At 39.3% G+C, this 25394-nt stretch overlaps 1 pseudogene; it reads left to right on the top strand.

The window, feature by feature from the left end:
- Positions 1-24840, top strand: part of LOC119804190 — a 30325-nt pseudogene extending 5485 nt beyond the window's left edge.
- Positions 24841-25394: the final 554 nt, after the last annotated feature.

Genomic DNA, 25394 nt, shown 5'->3' with positions numbered 1-25394 from the left:
TTTTTGCCCTGTAATCTTGTTTACTTCCAATATTCAGGAGGATAACTATATGTTTTTCTTTTGGTTCACCTTCTTAATTAGTCTCTCTAGGATCACGAATTATAGGCTCAATGTCCTTTATTTATGGCTAGAAACCAATTATGAGTGAGTACATCCCATGTTCATCTTTTTGGGTCTGGGTTACCTCACTCAGGATAGTGTTTTTCTATTTCCATCCATTTGCATGCAAAATTCAAGATGACATTGTTTTTTTTTTACCTCTGACTAGTACTCTAATATGTATATATTCCACACTTTCTTCATCCATTCTTCCATTGAAGGGAATGTAGGTTGTTTCCAGGTTCTGGCTATTATAAATAATGCTGCTATTAACATAGTTGAACAAATGTTTTTGTAATATGATAGGGCATGTCTTCAGTATATTTCCAAGAGTGGTATTGCTGTGTCCTGGGGGAGGTTGATCCCCGATTTCCTGAGAAACTGCCACACTGCTTTCCAAAGTGGTTACACAAATTTGCATTACCACCAGCAATAGATAAGTGTACCCCTTACTCCACAAACTCTCCAGCAAAGGCTATCATTGGTGTTTTTGATTTTAGCCATTCTAATAGGTGTAAGATGGTATCTCAAAGTTGTTTTGAATTGCATTTCTCTGATCGTTAAGGAGGTTGAGCATGACCTTAAGTGTCTTTTGGCCATTTGGACTTCTTCTGATGAGAATTCTCTGTTCAGTTCAATGCCCCATTTTTAATTGGGTTAATTAGCATTTTAAAGTCTAGTTTCTTGAGTTCTTTATATATATTTTGGAGATCAGACCTTTGTCTGTTGTGGGGTTGGTGAAGTAGGTTGCCTTTTTGTTTTAGTGACAGTGTCCTTTGCTTTGCAGAAGCTTCTCAGTTTTAAGAGGTCCCATTTATTCAATGATGCTCTTAATGTCTGTGCTGCTGGGGTTATACGTAGGAAGTGGTCTCCTGTGCCCATATGTTGTAGAGTACACACTTTCTCTTCTATCAGGTTCAGTGTGTTCCGATTGATATTGAGGTCTTTAATCCATTTGGACTTGAGTTTTGTGCATGGTAATAGATATGGATATATTTTCATTCTTCTACAGGTTGACATCCAGTTATGCCAGCACCATTTGTTAAAGATGCTTTCTTTTGTCCATTGCATACTTTTAGCTCCTTTATTGAAAATCAGGTGTTCATAGGTTTATGGGTTAATATCCGGGTCTTCTATTCGATTCCATTGGTTAACTTCTCTGTTTTTATGCCAATACCAAGCTGTTTTCAATACTGTAGCTCTGTAACAGAGTTTGAAGTCAGCGATGGTAATGCCTCCAGAAGTTACTTTATTGTATAAGATTGTTTGGGCTATCTTTGGTTTTTTTGTTTTTTCATATAAAGTTGATTACTGTCCTCTCAAGGTCTGTGAAGAATTTTGTTGGGATTTTCATGAGGATTGCATTGAATCTATAGATTGCTTTTGGTAGAATTGCCATTTTTACTATGTTGATCCTCCCAATCCAAGAGCAAGAGAGATCCTTCCATTTTCTGGTATCGTCATCAATTTCTTTCTTCAAAGACTTAAAGTTCTTGTCAAATATATCTTTCACTTCCTTGGTTAGAGTTAACCAAAGATATTTTATACTATTTGTGGCTATCGTGAAAGGTGATAATTCTCTGATTTCTCTCTCTGCTTCCTTATCCTTTGTGTATAGGAGGGCAACTGATTTTTTAGAGTTGATCTTGTATCCTGCCACATTGCTAAAGGTGTTTATCAGCTTTAAAAGTTCTTTAGTAGAGTTTTTGGGGTTACTTATGTACACTATCATATCATCTGCAAATAACGAAAGTTTAACTTCTTCCTTTCCAAATCAAATCCCCTTGATCCTCTTATGTTGTCTTATTGCTATTGCTAGAACTTCAAGCACTATATTGAAGAGGTATGGAGAGTCTTGTCTTGTTCCTGATTTTAGTGGGATGGCTTTGAGTTTCTTTCTGTTTAATGTTAGCTGTCGGCTTGCTGTAAATAGCTTTTATTATATTTAGGAATGAAGCTTGTATCCCTAATTTCTCCAAGACCTTTATCATAAAGGGGTGTTGAATTTTGTCAAATGCTTTTTCAGCATCTAATGAAATAATCATATTGTTTATTTTCTTTCAGTTTATTTATATGATGGATTACATTGATAGGTTTTCATATGTTGAAGCAGCCCTGCATCTCTGGGATGAAGCCCACTTGATCATAATGGATAATTTTTCTAATGTGTTCTTGGATTCGGTTTGCCCGTATTTTATTGAGAATTTTTACGTCGATGTTCATGAGTGAGATTGGTCTGTAATTCTCTTTCTTGGTTGAGTCTTTGTGTGGTTTTGGTATCAGGGTAACTGTAGCTTCATAAAAGGACTTTGGCAATGACTCTTCTGTTTCTATTTTGTGCAACACATTAAGGAGTATAGGTATTAGGTCTTCTTGGAAGTTCTGGTAGAATTCTGCATTGAAACCATCTGGTCCAGGGCTTTTTTTGGTAGGGAGGTTTCTGATGACAGCTTCTAATTCCTCGTGACTTACAGGTTTATTTAAATGGTTCATCTGGTTTTGATTTAATTTTAGTATATTGTACTTATCTAAAAAATTGTCCATTTCTTTTACATTTTCCAATTTTGTGGCATACAGGCTTTTGTAGTAAGATCTAATGATTCTCTGAATTTCCTTTGTGTCTGTGGTTATGTCCCCCTTTTCATTTCTGATCTTGTTAATTTGCATGTTCTCTCTCTACCGTTTGATTAGTTTGGCTAGGGGTTTGTCAATCTTGTTGATTTTCTCTAAGAACCAGCTTTTTGTTTCATTGATTCTTTGGATTGTTCTCTGTTTTTCTATTTTGTTGATTTCAGCCCTCTGTTTGATTATTTCCAGTCTTCTACTCTTCCTGGGTGAATCTGCTTCTGTTTTTTCTAGAGCTTTCAGCTGTGCTATTAAGTCTCCAATGTGTGCTTTCTCCATTTTCTTTATGTGGGCACTTAGTGCTATGAACTTTCCTCTTAGCACTGCTTTCATAGTGTCCCATAGGTTTGGGTATGATGTGTTTTTGTTTTCATTAAATTCAAGGAAGACTTTAATTTCTTTCTTTATTTCTTCCTTCACCCAGTGGTGGTCCAGTAGTTGACTGTTCAGTTTCCATGAGTTTGTCGGTTTTCTGGGGTTAGAATTGTTGTTGAATTCTAACTTTAATACATGGTGATCCGATAAGACACAGGTGGTTACTAATGTTTTTGTATCTATGGATGTTTGCTTTGTTACCAATTATGTGATCAATTTTTGAGAAGGTTCCATGCGATGCTGAAAAGAAGGTATATTCTTTTCTGTTTGGGTGGAATGTTCTATAGATGTCTGTTAGGTCCAGTTGGTTCATTACATCTGATTGTTCTCTTATTTCTCTGCTGAGTTTCTGTCTGGTTGACCTATCCATTGGTGACAGTGGAGTTTTGAAATCTACTATTAGAGTGTGTGGTTTGATGTATGCTTTGAGTTCTAGTAATGTTTCTTTTACATAAGTGGGCACTTTTACATTAGGGGCATAGATATTCAGGATAGAGACTTCCTCCTGATGAATTGTTCCTGTTATGAGTAAAAAGTATCCATCTCCATCTCTTCTGATTGATTTTAGTTTGAAATCAATTTTGTTAGATATTAGTATAGCCACACCCGCTTGTTTCTTTGGTCCATTTGATTGGAAAACCTTTTCCCAACCCTTTACTCTGAGGTAGTGTCTGTCTTTAAGTTTGAGGTGTGTTTCTTGTAAACAGCAGAATGTTGGATCCTGTTTCTTATCCAATCTCTTAACCTGTGCCTTTTTATAGGTGAATTGAGTCCATTGATATTAAGTGATATTAAAGACCAGTGGTTGTTACCTCTGGTTATTTTTTCTCGTGGTAGAGTTTGTGTGTTTTCCTTCTTAGAGTTGTTCTAGTGGAGGGTTGTCAGATGTTTGTGTTATTATGGGTGTTGTTGACTTCCCAGGTTTGTGATTTTCCTTCTAGTATTTTCTGTAAGGCTGGGTTAGTGGCAGCGTATTGTTTAAATCTGTTTTTGTCCTGGAATATCTTGTTTTCTCCATCGATGGTGAATGCAAGCTTTGCAGGATATAGTAGTCTGGGCTTGCATCCATGGTCTCTTAGTGTCTGCAGTACATCTATCCAAGACCTTCTGGCTTTCATGGTTTCCATTGAGAAGTCAGGTGTAATTCTGATAGGTTTTCCTTTATATGTTACTTGACCTTTTTCCCTTGCAGCTCTTAATATTTGTTCTTTATTCTTTATGTTTTGTGTTTTGATTATTATATTGTGAGGGGATGCTTTTTTTGATCCAGTCTATTTGGTGTTCTGTATGCTTCTTGTTCCTTCATAGGAGTATCCTTCTTTAGGTCGGGAAAGTTTTCTTCTATAATTTTGTTGAATATATTTTCTGGGCATTTGAGTTGTAACTCCTCTTCTTCTACTCCTATTATTCTTAGGTTTTGTCTTTTCACAGTGTCCCAGATTTCCTGGATGTTTTGTGTTAAAATTTTTTGGATTTGTTTTGTTCTTTAATCAGTGAGTTTATTTCCTCTGTAGTACCTTCAGTGTCTGAGATTCTTTCTTCTATCTCTTGTATTCTGTTGGTAATACTTGTCTCTGCAGTTCCTGTTCATTTACCCAGATTTTCCATATCTAACCTTCCCTCGGTTTGTATTTTCATCATTACCTCTGTTTCATTTTTCAAGTCTTGAACTGTTTCCCTTACCTGTTTGACTGCTTTTTCTTGTTTTTCTTTTGTATTTTTTTGAGAGCTTTATCCATTTCCTCAATCTTTTTGTTTGTCAACTCTATTTCTTTATGGCAGTTTTTCACCTCCTGTTTAAGGTCCTCTAATATTTTTAATGTTCCTTTTAAAGTCAATTTCTTCTATTTCTTCTGGAGTAGGGTGTTCAATTCTACTTGTTTCATGATCCCTTGTTTCTGATGATGTCATGTTGCCTTTCAGGTTGTTGGAAGAGTTCTTGCATTGGCGCCTGCCCATCTCTTCCTTCAAATGGAGCCTGGAGAGTCTTGGTGTCTTGGTCCAGTCTGTGGTGACTGACTCTTCGGGTGGATTTCCTCAGTGCAGGAGCAGGAACTCTTCTTTTCCCTCTGGATGAAACCCCTCAGCACTGAAACAGGGATACATGGTATTCCAAGGCCACCTCAGACATACAGGCAGACCTGGGGGCAGGGCAGGGCAGGACAGGCTCAAGTGGAACAGAGAAATCCTGCAGCAGGAGCTGGGGTGGGGGGCTGTGCTCTCTTTCAGGACAGTCTGCCCCGGCATAGCACACCCTCACCTGCCTGGATGAAACTCCTCAGCACGGAAACAGGGATACCTGATATTCCAAGGCCAAGTCAGACACACAGGCAGACGTGGGGCAGGGCAGGGCAGGGCAGGACAGGTTCAAGAGGAACAGAGAAATCCTGCAGCAGGAGCTGGGGTGGGTTGCTGTGCACTCTCTTGGCACAGTCTGCCCCAGGGTAGCACACACTCACCGGCCTGGATCTCTCATCCATTTCTTTAAAGGAGTTTTTCACCTCCTGTTTAAGGGCCTCTATCACTTTCATAAAGTCAATTTTTTCTACTTGATTGAGGTGTTCAAGTCCTCCTGTTGTAAGATTGCTGGGTTCTGGTGATTTCATGTTGTTTTTCCGATTGTTGGAGGAATTATTGCATTGGCGCCTGCCCATCTTTTCTTCTGAGTGCTCTCCTATGGATCTTCTTTTACAGGATCAGGTGTCCTTGCTTGCCAGGGAGCTCGCAGACAAAAGGCTTACCTTGCTGCAGGCAGGCTCACTGATGGATCTTCTGGTACCAAGATCCGGTGTCCTTGCTGGCCAGGGAGCTGGCAGACAAAGGACCTACCTTGCTGCAGGCAGGCTATTGAAACAAAGAAACTCCCCTCCCTTTCCAGTCCAAAGAGCAGTCAGGGTTCCCTGCCCAGTGGGAAGTCCAAGGTCCTCCCCCCTCCATCTATTACAGAGCTACAGTAATGAAAACAGCTTGGTATTGGCATAAAAACAGAGAAGTCAACCAATGGAATCGAATAGAAGACACGGATATTAACCCACAAACCTATGAACACCTGATTTTCAACAAAGGAGCTAAATGTATACAATTGAAGAAAGAAAGCATCTTCAACAAATGGTGCTGGCATAACTGGATGTCAACCTGTAGAAGAATGAAAATAGATCCATATCTAGCACCCTCAAGTCCAAATGGATTAAAGACCTCAATATTACTCTGAGCACACTGAACCTTATAGAAGAGAAAGTGGGAAGTATTCTACAACACATGGGCACAAGAGACCACTTCCTAAGTATAACCCTAGTAGCACAGACAATAAGGGCAACAATGAAAAAAATGGGACCTCCTAAAACTGAGAAGCTTCTGTAAAGCAAAGGACACTGTCATTAAGACAAAAAGGCAACCTACTGATTGGGATCTTGGTCATTCTTACAGGTGTAAGATGGAATCTCAGAGTTGTTTTGATTTGAATTTCTCTGATGACTAAGGATGTTGAACATTTCCTTAAGTGTCTTTGTGTTTGTTGAGGTTTGTATTGTTACAAAGTATGTGGTCAATTTTTGAGAAGGTTCCATAGAGTGCTGAAGATATATGTTTTTATGTTTAGATGAAATATTCTATAGATGTCTGTTAAGTCCATTGGAGTCATAACATCTGTTAGTTCCCTTATTTCTCTGTTCATTTTTTGTCTGACTGACCTGTCCAGTGGCGAGAGTGGAGTGTTAAAGTCTCCCACTATTAGTGTTTGTGGTTTAATATATGATTTAGGTTTTTAGAAGTGTTTCTTTTACATATGGCGGTGCTCTTGTATTTGGGGCATAAATGTTCAGTATTGAGATTTCCTCTTGATAGATTTTCCCTGTGACTAATATGAAATGTTCTTTGACTCTTTTGATTGCTTTTAGTTTGATTTGATTGAAATATTTTTCCTAACCCTTTACTTTGAGACTATGTCTGTCTTTGAGGTTGAGGTGTGTTTCTTGTATGCAGAAGAAGGATGGATTCTGTTTTCATATCCAAACTGTTAGTCTGTGCCTTTTTATAATTTAGTTGAGTCCATATATATTAAGGGATATTAATGACCAGTGATTGCTATCTGCTGTTAATTTAGATTTCATTGTTGATGTTAATTTATCCATTTTCCCTTCTTTGGGATTTGCTGCTATGAGACCATCAATTATTGGTGTTTATTTATTTATATTTTTGATGTAGCCAACTTCCTTGTGTTAAAGTTTTCCTTCTAGTATTTTGTGTAAGGCTGGGTTTGTGGCTAGGTATTGGTTAAATATGGTTATGTCATGGAATATCTTGTTTTGTCCTTCTATAATGATTGAAAGTTTTGCTGGGTATAGTAGTCTGGGCTGGAATCCATGGTCTCTTAATGTTTGCATAACACTTGACCATGACCTTATGGCTTTCATTGTCTCTAATGAAAAGACAGGTGTAATTCTGATAGGTCTGCCTTTATATGATACTTGGCCTTTTTACTTTGCAGCCATTAATATTCTTTCTTTACTCTGTATTTTTAGTGTTTTGATTATTATGTAGTTGAGAGGACTCTTTATTTTCTTTGATCCAGTCTATTTGGTGTTCTGTAAGCTTCTTGTATCTTCATAGGCATATCTTTCTTTGGGTTGGGAAAGTTTTCTTCTATGATTTTTTTAAATATATATTCTGTGCTTCTCTTTCATCTATACCTATTATTATGTTTGGCCTTTTCATGGTGTTCCACATTTCCTGGATATTTTGGGTTAAGCTTTTGTTAGATTTAATGTTTTCTTTGACTGACAAGTCTATTTCTTCTATTGTATCCTTAGCGCTTGAGATTCTCTTCCATCTCTTGTATTCTGCTGTTCATGCTTGTGTTTGTGGTTCCTGATTGTTTTTTTTTTCATGATTTCTGTTTCTATAATTCCCTTGGCTTGTGTTTTTTATTGTCTCTATTTCAGTTTTCAAGTCTTGAAGAGTTTCTTTAATATGTTTGTTTGCTTTTTCTTGGTTTTCTTTAAGGGATTTGCTGATGTTTTTTTATTTTTTTTGTCTTTTCCTACATTTCTTTGAGGGAATTTCTCATTTCTTCTTTAAGAGTTTCAAACATTCTCTTGAAGTTATTTTTTAGGTCATTATCTTCTGCTTCATCGATGTTTGGTTGTTCAAGTCTTCCTGTTGTAGGATCTTTAGGCTTTACTGGTGCCATGTTGCTCTTTGCAGTGTTACATGTATTCTTACCTTTTCTACTCATCTTTCCCTCTAATAAGTGTGGTTGGGCTGTCTGTGATTCTGTTGATTAATCTTTTAGGTGCCAGTGAATTCCAGACTCAGATGGTTATTCCTTGTGGTACAGTCAGTGCCACAGTTCTAGTTACCTCTTTGGTCACTCTGTGATTCTGGAGGTCACTCAGCATTCCTGGGCTTTGTGCCACTCCCTTAGAGTTTGCTGTCTCAGGCCTGCTCTAGCTTTGACCTGTTTCTGTAAATTCTCGTCTGGATCTGCTCCTACAGAGGTGTGTGGCTTGGAGTTGGTCCTGAAAATGTCTCTGGCTCCAGTCTACTTCCTCGGAGTTCCAAGGCTTTGGTGCACCCAGACTGCAGAAGACCTGGCTCAGGCTTTCTCCCTTGGAGAGTTCCCAGACTCACACTTGGATCCACAGAGGTTTCTGGTTCCTGCCTATTCTCTTTGATGTTCCAGACCAATGCCTGGACCCCAGAGGTCCTGGCTCAGGCCCACTCCCTCTGAGTTCCCAGACTCATGCCTGCACCAGCAGAAGTCTCTGGTTCCTGCCTACTCCTTCAAAGGTCCCAGATTCCCACCAAGACCTGCAGAGGACCTGGCTCAGGCCTAGTTCCTTGGAGATCCTAGACTCATGCCCAGACCCACAGGGGTCCTGGCTTAGGTCTACTCCCTTGAAGGTCCCAGATTCATGTCTAGACCCTCAGCGGTCTCTGGCTTTGGCTCCTCATTCAGTGGCTGATCTCCTGTACCTGTTCCTGTGGAATTTGCTGTCTCAGATCTGCTCTATTCCAGGTCACTGGCTTGGTCCTGGTCTGCCAATGTCACTGGACTCAATCTCTGTAACTTTCTTTTTATTTATTGTGTCTTTCACATTATGCATCTCAATCCGATTTATTTTCCTTCCCTGCATATCTGGCCTCTTCTCTTGTAGTCCCCCAATAAAATTTAAGAGAAAAAAAGGGAACGATCTTGTCCTGGATGCTGTAGTGTGACATAATAAACCCTTTTTTTCTATATGGCTTTACTTAAAAGTCTTCACTGGTCTGGTTCAAGGTCTCTGGTTTCTGCTACACTATCAATGCTGGGCCCTCACTGGAACTCCTCTTAGTTATTCTGTTGTTGCCCTGTGTTGTTGGAAATCTTGAGGTCTGCATGACTGATCCGTTCACGTGCTCCAGCAGATCACAGATGGGATGAATATTGGCGTGTTCCAACTCATAATCCTGGTTCTGGGCCTGGGGAGTTGCAGGGTGAGTCAATCTGCCATATCTCCCTTGTCGTCATCAGGGTGAGCTCTGCTGCCTTGCCTTATGGACAAGTTGTATAAGTTCTTCACATATTTCAAGCTATTTATGAGCTATGTAATTTAGAAATACTTTTCCTGTCTGTAACTTTTCTTTTTATTATCTCCATGTATGCTTCACACAGATAATGCTTTTACTTTTGAAAACATCTCATTTACTGATTTATTTAGTTTCTTCCATGGATAATGGTTTTGATATCATTATCTAAAAACTTACTCCCAAACTCAGTGTCTTGTAGATTTTCTCTTGTTTTCTTCTAGAAATTTTGTGTTTTACATTTAAGTCTGTGTTTAATTTTGAGAAAAATTTATATAATATGAATTTTAAACTCTAAATTTACAAGTTATAACCTGCAAAATGATTTATAAATCCTAAGAATTATAGTTTCTACAGGGGTTATAATATCATCTCAGACTAACAATGGTTTTCTTCTTTTTAAGTCCCTATATCTTTAATTTTTTCTTGCTTTGTTGATGAGGGCGATTCTGAATACAAAATTGCTAGTAACAGGGTCCATATCTTGCTCCTGTCTTTGATACTCTGTTTTTAATATTCTAACATTATATAATAAGTTTATTCTGACTTCTTAGAAATGCCTGTCATCAGATTAATTAAGCTCTTTCATGTTCCTACATCAGTACTTTTAAATTAGGAATGGGTTTTAGGTTTTACTGAATAATTTCCCCATGAATTTAGATGATTCTCCATATATTTGATCATAATAAAACAGTTTATATGTTAATATGAAATTTTATTAGATTTTTCGTTTAAACCAACTGTTCATTGCCATAATAGATTCACCTTAATCATGCTACACAGTATTTATTGCATATCACAGTGTGAGATCTAATAATGTCTTATCTGGCATCTGTATTAATAAGATTGCCCTAAATTTTTCCTTTTTAGATTATACTTAACATGTTATTGGAAAAAATGTGGAGATCTTCCTGGAATTTTTTATGCTTGTGTATTTGTCTTTTGTGCTGATTGAAGAAACCTGTAAAACAGTTTTTCTTGTATCTTCTCTTGTGAGAATTTTAAAATTAGTAGTCTAAGCATTAGTCAATTGTAGTGATTATAACTTCAGTAGTTGAATGTGTCCCTAAAGGGCACATATTGGGAACTTAATTCCCTGTCTACATTGTTTGGTGGGGCTTGATGGGAGGTGTTTATTATAAATTATCCCATTCCACATCACAAAAATCACTGCTGCATCTTTCTTGGAATTTGAATATTTTATATAAATCTTGAGGTTTATGGGCAAAATATACCCATGAATTATTAAAAATAGTACATCACATCCAATGGTCTACTTAACAAATGAGGTTCAAAGTCAGCCCAAGTTTACCAGTATGGCTATGTGCTTTCTCTTTAGCATCTGACCCTCTTTTAGTGGTTCTCACTTTTAGGCAAATAGTCCCACCAAATTGGACATGACAGAAATTCATGCATAATCTCTGGTACTCAATATTTCCACAAGCATCACATTTTCCCTCCTGTATCTGTCCATTTCCTTCCATTTATTCTGCTTTTATGTTACTTAAGATACAAGAATTTTTCTAGATTGTTATAGTTTTCTCCTGAAAGGTTTCTCTGAATTTAATTGACTTGTATCCAATTTATTTCCCTAAATCTGTACAGCATTTTCATTAAATAGACATTTGGTAACCCATTGTTTGGGTTTCAGGTGATATACAAATAAAAATAACATAGTTTTCAAGGCCATAGTGATCTGACACTTAGCTTTCTTTCTAGCCATTTTCTTTCTTATTTCCTGTAGCCCAACTATGCCAATATTTTGGTGTTTTCAATTGATTTAGCATTGCTGGAGGCCTATTACATAGCCTCCCAATGCTGGGAACATTGTTTCCTTCTTCCATATACTTCAGACTTCTGGCCAGATTTTCGGTTTCTGAGAAAATCTATGTAGAAACACTTTTCACATCAGAATGTTAGCCAGAACAAGGCCCCAGGGCAGAAAGGGAGAAATGTGCATAATATTTTCTTTATGTCAGTGCTTCATAGATTCATAGCTTACACACACACAAACACACACACACACACACATGCATCTCATAAGTTACTCAGATAAAATATGTGTACTTAAAACCACATCTTCATTTTTACATCATGACCAAGCTCTAGTTGACCACTGACTTGACTTTGAAACATAAAGGAAGGAAACCTTAATCCCTTTGGCCCTGGGATCAAGGAGTTGTTATTTTTGCAGGCTCTGGAGAGTGGAAGCAAAGAAGCTCCCCGTTTCTGCATTTATGGGCAGTTAACTCTGGCAGTTGAAGAATAGTTGGAAATTTACAACTAACCAAGTTGATGTGTTTGCCTAGGTGGACAAACACACTATTCTCCCAGTCTAATATTTAGTGATTACATATTTTTCCTACTCACAAACTGTGATATGATATTTAGTGCTTATGTATTTTCTCCTATTCACAAATTGTGACAGACTCTAACTGTTGTTCAACTTGGTATTTTAGAAGTGACTTGTTAAAGCCCCCAAGCCATTCTGATATTGACCCTTGCTAGACAAAGTTATGATTAACTGATATTCTGTTTCACCAAACTTACTATTTCCATGATGGTTTTATGTCTTAGACTTCTCCTGCATTCTCTCTACAACTTAATATTTAAACTTTCATTTATGGGAGCACAGTTTGCTAAGTGAAACTCTATTCGAATAAGTCACATGAGGCACATTGCTAAGTTGTGACTACAGCTTCATTTGTTGCAGGACTGCCTGAGGCAGGAAAATAGATGACAGCAATCTTTTCCAGAAGTGAAAGAAGGGAGCACAATGCTTAGATTTCATTAGATGTAAGCAGTTAACCATATATGTTAGGGGACTTCTTTCATGATGAAAACATATTGTTAGTAAGGTTAAAGCCATCTTAAAAGTTCTGGTAGGATGTGGACAGAATGGAAAAGATAGTGACAATCTACTGTAGGTTCCCAGCCCCTATGTATCATTGTATAATAAGTAATATCCAAATTAGTTTCTTGGTTTACTACTTCAGTAAGTGCTATAAGCAACACATTTATACTTATATAAAATGCTTTAATGCTCTGTGGGTATAGTGGTGGATGCCTTTAGTTTCACTACCTAGGAGGCAGAGTCAGGCAGACTGTGAGTTCAAAGTCAGCCTGGTATATGTAGCAAGTTGCATGCTAGCCTACAGAGTGAGACTCTATCTCAAAACCTAAAAAAATGCTTTCACTATACAGGTTAAGTTGTATCTCTGTTATAAAAGTCTTCATTTTCTTCCATTTGTAAAGCAATTGATGAATCTATACATGTACCTATGGTTTCTGTAACATGAGTCTGTTCTGTGGAAGATGACATTAAGTAGTTACATGTAAGGCTATCTTTGGGACACTTAAATGAAAGTCATTCATAACATGCACTTTATTACTGTGATGGTGTATGTGTCATCTATTTATTGAATGGCTGGACTGAGGTCAACTATGAACTTGCTTTTCTACATCTACTGAAACATTCAGGCCAGAGTATTCATTTCTAACAAATATGTACAAGTATGCTTGCAACATGGTATCTAAAATATAGGCTGATCTAAGCACGAAAGTAGATTATCAGCTTCTTATAGTATAGGGATTTTTGGGTGGAACATAAACTAGTTTCTGCTTGCTAATGTGTAGAACTTAAATTCCCAGGCTGGAATCACTTTCAGCCTGAAAAGGTGTTATCAGAATCTGCATGCAAGAGTAAGAAATCATGGACAGTGTGTTCTTAAAAGTGGTTTTCTGCTTGCCAAGTCATCACACACAGGTAAAGGTAATATAAATATATTTTCCCTGAAGGTAAGCTTCTGTTACCCATAGCAACAGAGAAAACAAGACAGTTGTTGAGACAAATAAAGAAACATAGGTAATCACAATGTGGCTGAAAGTGGAGATGGTGCCAACTTCAGGTTACAGCTACGATTCTCTGTGAGGCCAGAGGGTATTATCATTGGTTCAGATATCAGTTCTGAGGACAGCTTTTAGCAACTAGAAGTAACATTCTTTACAGATTTAAAAGTTGACTGTGAAGTTGCTTTTGGTTTTATGCTGATTCACCTAGAATATTTCAAAAAAAGGACTAATAGACTGAAGAATTTATGTCGATGGAAAAGATTGGTTTTTTCCAGACGATGGAAAAGATTGGTTTGTGACACTTTTCTGAGTGATTTCTGTCCATTCTTCTTGAATTAGGTAGGAATCGAATGAGTCTTCATTCTTTCAGGCACTGAAGGTCAGGAGAGACCAACGATGACATTTCCAGGAAATGAGTAATAGAATCATCAAAAGACTAATTTCAGGAGGCTTAAATGAAATTCTCATTCAGAACATGTAGGTGTGGTTCCCCCCAGAAAACGTTTCAGGGAGTTCCAGAGACATGTGCACACTTGAAACTAAAGTAGCCATTCAGTGTCAGCTTGCTCAGAAAGTTATGCCAAGTTCTTTCAGCTCTCAGCACAGATTTCCCCACCCAGAGCGGCTTGTCCTTTATGTCCTTTCCCTCTTCTTCTTTTCTCCCTTGGTTCACATTCTAAAAGCATCCCTCCCTAATCTTAGTGCCCACACAGAGACCTCTCGATTGTTATGAAAGGATTATTTAGAATGCTCCTTTCCTAGAAATCATGAAAAGTGATAACTGCCCATGTTCCTTATAAGGACACACCCAAGTTAGAGTCAAGGAGAGTTAATACATATTATGGCTGCAAAGAGAACTTTTTTTTGGTTTATTTTTTAATATATAAAAATTTCCATCTCCTCCCGTTTTCCTCCCGCTTCCCTCCGCTCCCCTCCAGCCATACCCCCCCTCCCTCTTCAGGCCAAGGAGCCATCGGGATTCCCTACTCTATGTTAAGACCAAGGTCCTCTGAACTCCACCCAGGTCCAGGAAGGTGATCAACCAAGGTGAGAAGGCTCCCACAGAGCCTGTCCATGCAGAAGAGTGAAAGCTCAGCGCCTTTGTCCTTGGCTTCTCAGTCAGCCTCCACCATCGGCCACATTCAGAGAGTCTGGTTTGGTCTCAAGTTCCATCAGTCTCAAGCCAACTGGAGTTGGTGATCTCCCCTTAGTTCTGTTTCACTATGGGTGAACACACCCCTCACGGTCCTGACTTTCTTTCTCATGTTCTCTCTCCTTCTGCTCCTCATCAGGACCTTGGGAGCTCAGTCCAGTGCTCCAATGTGGGGCTCAGTCATTTTCTTCATCTATCGCCAGGTGGAGGTTCTATGGTGATATGCAAGAAATTCAGCAGTATGGCTATAGGAACTGGCCTTTTCAGGCTCCCTCTCCTCAGCTGCCCAAGGAACTAGCTGGGGACATCTCCCTGGAAACCTGGGAACCCCTCTAGGGTCAAGTCTCTTGACAACCCTCAGATGGCTCCCTAAATTAAGATATATGCTTCCCTGCTCCCATATCCACCCTTCCTGTATCCCAAGCATCCCATTCCTCCCAGCTTTCCCCATTATCCCCTTCATGCTTTTCTCTCCCCATCATCCCTTGGCCCCATCTTGCCCAACCCTCAAGTTCCCAATTTTTGCCTGGCGATCGTGTCTACTTCTAATATCCAGGAGGATTACTATATCTTTTTTGGGGGGTTCACCTTCTTATTATCTTCTCAAGAATCCCGAATTATAGGCTCGATGTCCTTTAATTATGGCTAGAAACTGATTATGAGTGAGTACATCCCATGTTCAACTTTTTGGGTCTGGGTGACCTCACTCAGAATAGTGTTTTCTATTTCCATCCATTTGCATGCAAAATTCAAGATGTCATTGTTTTTTTACCGCTGAGTAGTATTCTAACATGTATATATTCCACAGTTTCTTCATCCATTCTTCCACTGAAGGGCATCTAGGTTGTTTCCAGGTTCTGGGTATAACAAATAATGCTATTATGAACATAGTTGAACAAATGCTTTTGTAGTATGATTGGGCATCTCTTGGGTAGATTCACAATAGTGGAATTGCTGGGTCCTGGGGTAGGTTGATCCCGAATTTCCTGAGAAACCGCCACACTGCTTTCCAAAGTGGTTGCACAAGTTTGCATTCCCAACAGCAATGGATAAGTGTACCCCTTACTCCACAACCTCTCCAGCAAAGGTTATCATTGGTGTTTTGGATTTTAGCCAATCAGACAGGTGTAAGATGGCATCTCAAAGTTGTTTTGATTTACATTTCCCTGAAAGCTAAGGAGGTTGAGCATGACCTTAAGTGTCTTTTCGCTATTTCAACTTCTTCTGTTGAGAATTCTCTGTTCAGTTCAGCGCCTCATTTTTTAATTGGGTTCATTAGCATTTTAAAGTCTAGTCTCTTGAGTTCCTTATATATTTTAGAGATCAGACCTTTGTCAGTTGCAGCGTTGGTGAAGATCTTTTCCCAGTCAGTAGGCTGCCTTTGTGTCTTAGTGACAGTGTCCTTTGCTTTACAGAAGCTGCTCAGCTTCAGGAGGTCCCATTTATTCAATGTTGCCCTTAATGTCTGTGCAGCTGGGGTTATATGTAGGAAACGGTCTCCTGTTCCCATTTGTTGTAGAGTATTTCCCACTTTTTCCTCTATCAAGCTCAGTGTGTTCAGATTAATATTGAGGTCTTTAATCCATTTGGACTTGAGTTTTGTTCATGGTGATAGATATGGATCTACTTTCATTCTTCTACAGGTTGACATCCAGTTATGCCAGCACCATTTGTTGAAGATGCCCTCTTTCTTCCATTGTGTACTTTTGGCTCCTTTATCAAAAATCAAGTGTTCATAGGTTTGTGGTTTAAGATCTGGGTCTTCTATTCGATTCCATTGGTCGACTTCGCTGTTTTTATGCCAATACCAAGCTGTTTTCAATACTGTAGCTCTGTAATAGAGTTTGAAGTCAGGGATGGTAATGCCTCCAGAAGTACCTTTATCGTATAAGATTGTTTTGGCTATCCGGGGTTTCTTGTTTTTCCATATAAAGATGATTATTGTCATCTCAATATCTGTGAGGAATTTTGTTGGGACCTTGATGGGGATTGCATTGAATCTATAGATTGCTTTTGATAGAATTGCCATTTTTACTATGTTGATCCTCCCAATCCAAGAGCAGTGGAGATCCTTCCATTTTCTGCTATCCTCTTCAATTTCTTTCTTCAAAGACTTAAAGTTTTTGTCAAATAAATCCTTCACTTCCTTGGTTAGAGTTACTCCCAGATATCTTATGCTATTTGTGGCTATTGTGAAAGGTGATACTTCTCTGATTTCCCTCTCTGCTTCCTAATCCTTTGTGTATAGGAGGGCAACTGATTTTTGGAGTTGATCTTGTAGCCTGCCACATTTCTGAAGTAGTTTATCAGCTATAGGAGTTCTTTGGTGGAGTTTTTGGGGTCACTTATGTACACTATCATATCATCTGCAAATAACAAAAGTTTAACTTCTTCCTTTCCAAATTGAATCCCCTTGATTCCCTTATGTTGTCTTATTGCTATTGCTAGAACTTCAAGCACTATATCGAAGCGATAAGGAGAGAGTGGACAGCCTTGTCGTGTTCCTGAATTTAGTGGGATTGCCTTGAGTTTCTCCCCATTTAATTTGATGTTAGCTGTCAGCTTGCTGTAAATAGCTTTTATTATATTTAGGAATGACTCTTGTATCCCTAATCTCTCCAAGACCTTTATCATAAAAGGGTGCTGAATTTTGTCAAATGCGTTTTCAGCATCTAATGAGATGACCATATGGTTTTTTTCCTTCAGTTTATTTATATGATGGATTACATTGATAGATTTTCGTATGTTGAACCAGCCCTGCATCTCTGGGATGAAGCCTACTTGATCGTAATGGATAATTTTTCTAATGTGTTCTTGGATTCTGTTGGCCAGTATTTTATTGAGAATTTTTTGCGTCAATGTTCATGAGTGAGATTGGCCTGTAATTCTCTTTCTTGGTTGTGTCTTTGTGTGGTTTAGGTATCAGGATAACTGTAGCTTCATAGAAGGGATTTGGCAGTGACTCTTGTGTTTCTATATTATGAAATACCTTAAGGAGTATAGGTATTAGGTCTTCTTGGAAGTTCTGGTAGAATTCCGCATTGAAACCATCTGGTCCTGGGCTCTTTTTGGTAGGGAGGTTTCTGATAACAGTTTCTAATTCTTCGCGACTAACAGGACTATTCAGAGCATTTACCTGGTCCTGGTTTAACTTTGGTATATGGTATTTATCTAAAAGACTGTCCATTTCTTTTACATTTTCCAATTTTGTGGCATACAGGCTTTTGTAGTAAGATCTAATGATTCTCTGAATTTCCTCTGTGTCTGTGGTTATGTCCCCCTTTTCATTTCTAATCTTATTAATTTGCGTGTTCTCCCTCTGCTGTTTGATTAGTTTGGCTAAGGGTTTGTCAATCTTGTTGACTTTCTCCAAGAACCAGCTTTTTGTTTCATTGATTCTTTGGATTGTTTTCTGTGTTTCTATTTTGTTGATATCTGCCCTCAGTTTGATTATTTCCAGTCTTCTACTTCTCCTAGGTGAGTCTGCTTCTTTTTTTTCCAGAGCTTTCAGATGTGCTGTTAAGTCACCAATGAGTGCTTTCTCTGTTTTCTTTAAGTGGGCATTTAGTGCTATGAACTTTCCTCTTAGCACTGCTTTCATTGTGTCCCATAGGTTTGAGTATGTTGTGTCTTTGTTTTCATTAAATTCAAGAAAGACTTTAATTTCTTTCTTTATTTCTTTCTTGACCCAGGTGTGGGTCAGTAGTTGACTATTCAGTTTCCATGAGTTTGTGGGCTTTCTGGGGGTAGCATTGTTGTTTATTTCTAATTTTAATCCATGGTGATCCGATAAGGCACAGGTGGTTGCTAATATTTTTTCGTAACTGTGGAAGTTTGGTTTGTTACCAAGTATATGGTCAATTTTCGAAAAGGTTCCATGAGCCGCAGAGAAGAAGGTATATTCTTTCCTCTTTGGGTGGAATGTTCTATAGATGTCTGTTAAGTCCATTTGGTTCATTACCTCCATTAAGTCTTTCAATTCTCTGTTAGGTTTCTGTCTGATTGACCTGTCCATTGGTGAGAGAGGTGTGTTGAAGTCTCCAACTATTAATGCGTGTGGTTTGATGGATGCCTTGAGTTCTAGAAGTGTTTCTTTTATATAAGTGGGAGCTTTTATATTAGGGGCATAGATATTCAGGATTGAGACTTCATTCTGAAGGATTTTTCCTGTTATGAGTGTAAAGTGTCCCCTTTTATCTCTTCTGATTGATTTTAGTTTGAAGTCAACTTTGTTGGAAATTAGTATGGCCACACCGGCTTGTTTCTTAGGTCCATTTGCTTGATAAACCTTTTCCCAACCCTTTACTCTGAGTAGGTGTCTGTCTTTGTGGTTGAGGTGTGTTTCTTGTAAACAGCAGAATGTTGGATTCTGTTTTCGTATCCAATCTCTTAGCCTGTGCCTTTTTATAGGTGAATTGAGTCCATTGATATTAAGTGATATTAATGACCAGTGGTTGTTAACTCCAGTCATTTTTTGTAGTAGAGTTTGTTTCCCTTCTTCTAGTTGTGCTGGTGAAGGGTCGCTAGATGCCTGAGTTATTGTGGGCATTGTTGGACTCCTTGGTTTGTGATTTTCCTTCTATTACTTTCTGCATGGCTGGATTTGTGGCTATGTATTGTTTAAATCTGTTTTTGTCCTGGAATATCTTGTTTTCTCCATCGATGGTGAATGCAAGCTTTGCTGGATATAGTAGTCTAGGCTTGCATCCATGTTCCCTTAGTATCTGTAGCACATCTATCCAAGCTCTTCTGGCTTTCATGGTTTCCATTGAGAAATCAGGTGTAATTCTGATAGGTTTCCCTTTATATGTTACTTGACCTTTTTCCTTTGCAGCTCTTAATATCTGTTCTTTATTCTGTATGTTTTGTGTTTTAATTATTATATGGCGTGGGTATGCTTTCTTTTGATCCAGTCTATTCAGTGTTCTGTAGGCTTCTTGTACCTTCATAGGAACATCCTTCTTTAGGTTGGGGAAGTTTTCTTCTATAATTTTGTTGAATAGTTTTCTGGGCCTTTGAGTTGTAATTCTTCTCCTTCTTCTACCCCAATTATTCTTAGGTTTGGTCTTTTCATGGTGTCCAAGATTTCCTGGATGTTTTGTGTTAAGAATTTGTTAGATTTGTTTAGTTCTTTAATCTGTGAATTTATTTTCTCTATAGTATCTTCAGAGTCTGAGATTCTTTCTTCCATCTCTTGTATTCGTTTGGAAATACTTGTCTCTGAAGTTTCTGTTCGTTTACTCAGAGTTTCCATTTCCAGTCTTCCCTCAGATTGTGTTTTCTTCATTACCTCCATTTCATTTATCAAGTCTTATACTGTTTCCTTTACCTGTTTGATTGCTTTTTCTTGTTTTCCTTGGGTATCTTTGAGAGATTTATTTATTTCATCTGCCTTTTTTTTTTCATCTCCATTTCTTTATGGCAGTTTTTTACCTCCTGTTTAAGGTCCTCTATTATTTTCATAAACTACCGTTTAAAGTCTGTTTCTTCTATATCTTCTTCAATTCTTGTTGTTTCTAGATGTCTGGATTCTGGTGATGTCATGTTGCCTTTCATGTTGTTGGAGGAGTTCTTGCATTAGCGCCTCCCCATCTATTCCTTCAAATGGAGCTGGGAGGCACTTGGTGTCCTAGACCAATCTTTGCTGTGACTGGATCTGTTTGGATCTCCCCAGAGCCAGAGCAGGACCTATTCCTTGTGGCACAACCTGAAGAAGCCTGCACTCCCTTGCAGGAATTCTCAGACCTACCTGGAGGCCAGAGTCTGACCCCTTTGGGTCGATGGCCTTAGTACAGGAGCAGGACACCTGAAAACACTAGGGAAGGCAGTCCAGATGGAACTCATGGGCACAGGATCAGGGATTCCAGGCAGCCCAGGGAAGCCGCCTGGACAAAAGGGCCAAGGTGGGGGCAGGGCTGGATGGAATATCACACAGCGAACCTGACAGCACAATCTGAAGGAGCCCGCACTCCCCTGCAGGAATCCTCTGACCTGCCTGGAGGCCCAAATCTGACCCCTTTGGGCGTATGGTCCTAGTACAGGAGCAGTACACCTGAAAACACTAGGGAAGGCTTGGGAAAGGCAGGGACATGAGAAACAAAGACAAGGCTGCAGAGGGAGCTGGGGGAGGGGGTCTGTGCTCTCTTCCAGGGCAGGTTGCCCCAGGGTCTGCACCCACTCACCAGTCCAGATCTGCAAAGAGAACTTTTATAACTCATTAAAATAATATATTCTGTTTATAATAGCTCAGATGTTGAAATAAAATTAAGTGACTGCTTCATTCATTTAAAAAGTTTAGTATGTTTCAACCATATGCCAGATATGATGGAAATATTGTCATAATTTTATAATTAGAATTATATATTATTATGTAATTATATTATTCACGCTCCACAAATAGTTTATGGTTTCTTGCAGAAGATAGCTAAGGAAAAGAGTAATTATCATTTGGTTATAGAATGACTATGAAAATGTATATTCAGTTTATGGACCATGGGTAGTTTTGTCAGGTTGCTATGAGTTCACTGCCATTTCTTGTAGTCTTGAATAAAAATTTATGGTTAATGATGAGGATTGGGTAGCTAGCTCAGTCAGCAAAGTGCTTGCCTTGTACTATCATGGGTACCTGAGTTAGAGCTCCAGACTCATGTTTACATAAAAGGCTGGTTGTTTCCCAGTGCTGTGGAAACTCCTGGGCCAGCCATCTCAATCTACTTCACAAGTTCCAGGGCAGTGAGAAGCCCTAGAAAATGTGGAAGGCACTTGAGAAATGGCATCTTACATTGTCCTTTGCCCTCTAGCATGCACACACAAAAAGTAATGAGGAGGCCGTGTGTTCCGGCCCTCTCCCCCCTGTGTCTTTGTCGTTCTTCTTCCTAGTTTAACTATCTTTTGAGTTGTTCAGTGTTGGATTATAAGCTACATGAAGAATTGTTCTTTTTATCAATGTAGGTCCATTATTCAGTGCCTCACACATAGGAAGAAGAGAATAATTGCTGCGTGAATCAGGACTTAGGGATGTTAAACTCAAATACATCATGCAAAAATTTGCCAGGAAACTGCAAGAAATGCAAGGCAAAGTGTAAATGGAATGAAGCAGGAATTGAAAGTACAGGGCTAAACAGAAACATTCAAATCTAGTATTTGTGCCTCCTAGGGACTATGAACATTATTACAGGCCATCAGATGCTGTTATGGAAGTGTATGTGTGTCTGTGTGATCTTAGAGGCCTAAGATCAACATCTGATGTTTTCCTCTATCACTCTTCATCCTATTTTATTGAGACATGGTCTTATACTGAACCCAGGGTTCACCAATTGGCGAAGATGACTGACCAAAGGACCCAAGCTATACACCCATCTCCTCTCCAGCAGAGGGATACAGACATGTGTGTGCATACTTAGTTTTAAATGGGTGCTAAAGATATGAACTCAGGTCCTCATATTTGTGAGACAGACATTTTGCTGCCTGAGCCATCTCCACTGTCTACCATTGCAAATTTTAAACAGTAATGACAAAATTAATCTTGTTTCATTGGAAGACCATCATTTTGATATTCGGGAGGGAGACTGACAATAGCAAGCACAGTTTACAGGCTGTCTGCAATGTTCAGGGAGAACACACATCAGAGGGGTAGAGGTAAAGGTTTTAAGAAATGCTGAAAAATGAAAGTTCAAGGGACCAGGACTTCACTGAAAGTGGGTGACCACATGATGAGTACAAGCTGCTGAGAGCTATATGAAGGAAGGCTCGAGCAGCAAGAGCTTGGTTTTCTTATCTATGACCAGCACAAATGCCTTTGGGCCTCCCTACATTTTTCTGATCAACAACAGACATTTGTGTGTCTCCTGCACAGGGGTTATTTGAAGGACTCAGAGTTATGCTGAGAACAATGCATGTTTGAGGGTCATGAGTAGGTTTTTTTCTTTCCCTGATAATAATATATATTTTCCCTTTTCTCCCCTACAGCACCATTTCTCTAACTCTGCAACACCAACTAGGCATCCTGCAACTCAGTTCCATTTTTACATTAACTGCCCAGAGCTAGCTTCAGACTACAGAGATTTAAGAGCCGACATTCATGTAGATATCCTTACTTTAGATTTCAGTGCTGGAGCATTGGGTATACAGTGTACCCACACTCCTATCTTTGTTGCAAAGTCTGAAATTCCTATGAATTTCTTTTTTAAGTGTCATGATATTCTGAACAAGGCACAGAACTCAAGAAAGTGCTATACTTACTATTATAGTTTATTCTAAGGATAAAAATGAGCAGGCAGATGAAGAGATATATAGGATGAGGTCTCTAAGGGATCTTTGAAGCTTTAATCATCATTGAAATGAGATGCCTTTCTAGCATGTTGTTGTTTACAACAACTCAGAAGCTTTCCAAATACCTTTGTTTAGGGGAATTTTAATTTTTTTAAAATTTGTTTTGCAACCTGACCTCAGTTTTTTTTCTTTCCTTTCCTCCCAGTCCCTACCTCCACCTTCCCTCAGCACCTCCCCATTAACTCCTCCTCCATTTCTATTCAGAAAAGGGCAGGCCTCTGTTTAGGGAATCTTTATATTTGCTTCATTAAGCAGACGTAATTATTAAATCATTGGCCATTGGTGATTAACTATAATCAATCAATTAATTAAAGTATCCACTTCTTATTCCTTTTTTCATGATTTAGGGAAAAGTTGAAAAGTCCAAGCTTCTAATCAACTCTGGACTTTTCTGGTGACCAAGTTCCATTTTGAAAGTATTTGGGATCCACTAAGATTCATTCCATTACAACAAAATACACTCTTGAGGTGGGAGAGATGGTACTGTAGTTAAGAGTGGTTACTGCTCTTGCAGAGGAACTGTGTTTATTTCCTAGCACCCACATGACCATTAACAACACACATAACTCTAGTTCCTTGGGGTCCAACACACTTTTATGGCCTCTTCATGCTCCTGCAAGGACATGGTGTATATATGCGTGTGCACATGGGTTTGCACATGTGTATACTCCTCCAATCTTGTAAAATACACTCTTATTTACTCCATCGCCTTGGAAATTTGGAAATGCCAAGTGGTTTCTAGCTCTGTGCTAGGAATGAAGACCCCAAATCATATATATGCAGCCCAGGCATTCCATCTGAGGATTTGACTGTCCTCCCATTTAGTCTGAAGATTCATAGAGACAGGATATCCCCCATTCTGTCTGAGGTTTCATGATTTCATAGAGGTTTTCCCATGGGCAGGTAGTCTCTGTGGATGAGCTGCATCCCTTCCAGGATCCAGACTTGAGCTTACTGCAGGCCAGCTCTGCATGTATGGCCAAACATCAGGACGGCCTTTGGCACCCAGCATGAATTACCGATGTGGATAATGGCTACTATACTGTTAGGTTTGACTCACTGCTGCTGAAGGAGACTATGGTAGAGGGGGACAGCATCCTGCCTCCTCTGTGCACTGAGGCTACAGAGTCATCCGATTCAGACAGTGGTGATGCAAGTGACTCCAGCTATGCCAGAGTGATAGAAGCAAACACAGTGGACACTGGGACCTGCAGTTCTGCCTTTGCTGGTTGAGAGGTATACACACCAGGCATTATCTCAAATCATCAGGATGGGCTATGAGTTTGGCAAAAGTTTGGATCAACATGCAGAAGGCCGAGTGGAGCCCATCCATGGTCTAGTGTTGCCTAGAGGGAAATCGCTGGACCAGTGCACAGAGATACTGCAGAAGACAAAGGGAAGCCAGGCTGGGACCAATAGGCCTCCAAGATGTCGGAGGAGTGGTGGTGTACCCAAAGGCCACCCAACCCCCTCGGAATGTATTTGACTTTCTGAATGAAAAACTGCAAAGCCAGGTACCTGGGATCCCAGATGCTGGGGTGGACATTACAGAGAGTAGTAAGAAGGGCATGTATCATGCCCACAAAAGTGCCAAGCAGGCTCTGAGCCTGTAGCACTTCCAGACTGAGAAGATTGAGCAGACCCAATGGGACATTCAGAGAATTCAGGGCATTCAGGAGAGCCTAACCCCAAATGCTGGCAAGCACAACATGGCAACAGCCCGTCTGTAGGAGAAGCTGGAAGGAGCACAGTGGAAGATGAGTCAGCTGCATGCTCAGGAGGCCCGACTACAGAGGGAACAGAGGAAGGCAGATACTCGCAGGAATATGATAGGGTTCTAGCAGCCTGTATTGTGGATATAGCCCTCGGACTCAAAAAACTGCCTTGGCAGAAAGACAGCCGTCACCCTGACACCTAAAGAGCACCTGAAAGAAGGGCCAGCCCATTCCTAGAGTGTCCCTTATTCATTCTTGTCATCCTAAAGTGTATGAACACTACATATGAGGTGTCAGAGTTATTTTGAACACTTATTTTCCCACTAAGTCTACCTGCCAGTGTCTTGGGAGGTATCTCCTTACTAAGAACATTAAAGTGATTTCATCATAATTTAAAAAAAATGCAACCCAGAAGAACAATGTGAATCTGTGTAGTGGTTCTGAAAATCTAAGACTTAGAGCCTCATGGCACCCTCTCAACTGCAACTAATACACTAGTTCAAAATCAGGGCAACTTTCTTCACAGGTAACTGTAAATAGAAGACTCTTAAAGAGATATTGGGGGGGGGTGAGTTAACCATCTTTAAAGACTTTCATTAAGTTTCCCTTTGAGTTTTCATTTTGGGTAATATTTTTGTTTCTGAGAATCTCAGCTGTTGGGGCAGCTGGCCCAATCCCTG

This window comes from Arvicola amphibius, chromosome X (genome assembly GCF_903992535.2).
Source record: "Arvicola amphibius chromosome X, mArvAmp1.2, whole genome shotgun sequence".
NCBI classification, from domain to species: Eukaryota; Metazoa; Chordata; class Mammalia; order Rodentia; family Cricetidae; genus Arvicola; species Arvicola amphibius.
The sequence above is the reverse complement of the archived record's forward strand: the minus strand, read 5'-3'. Positions and strand labels throughout refer to the sequence as shown.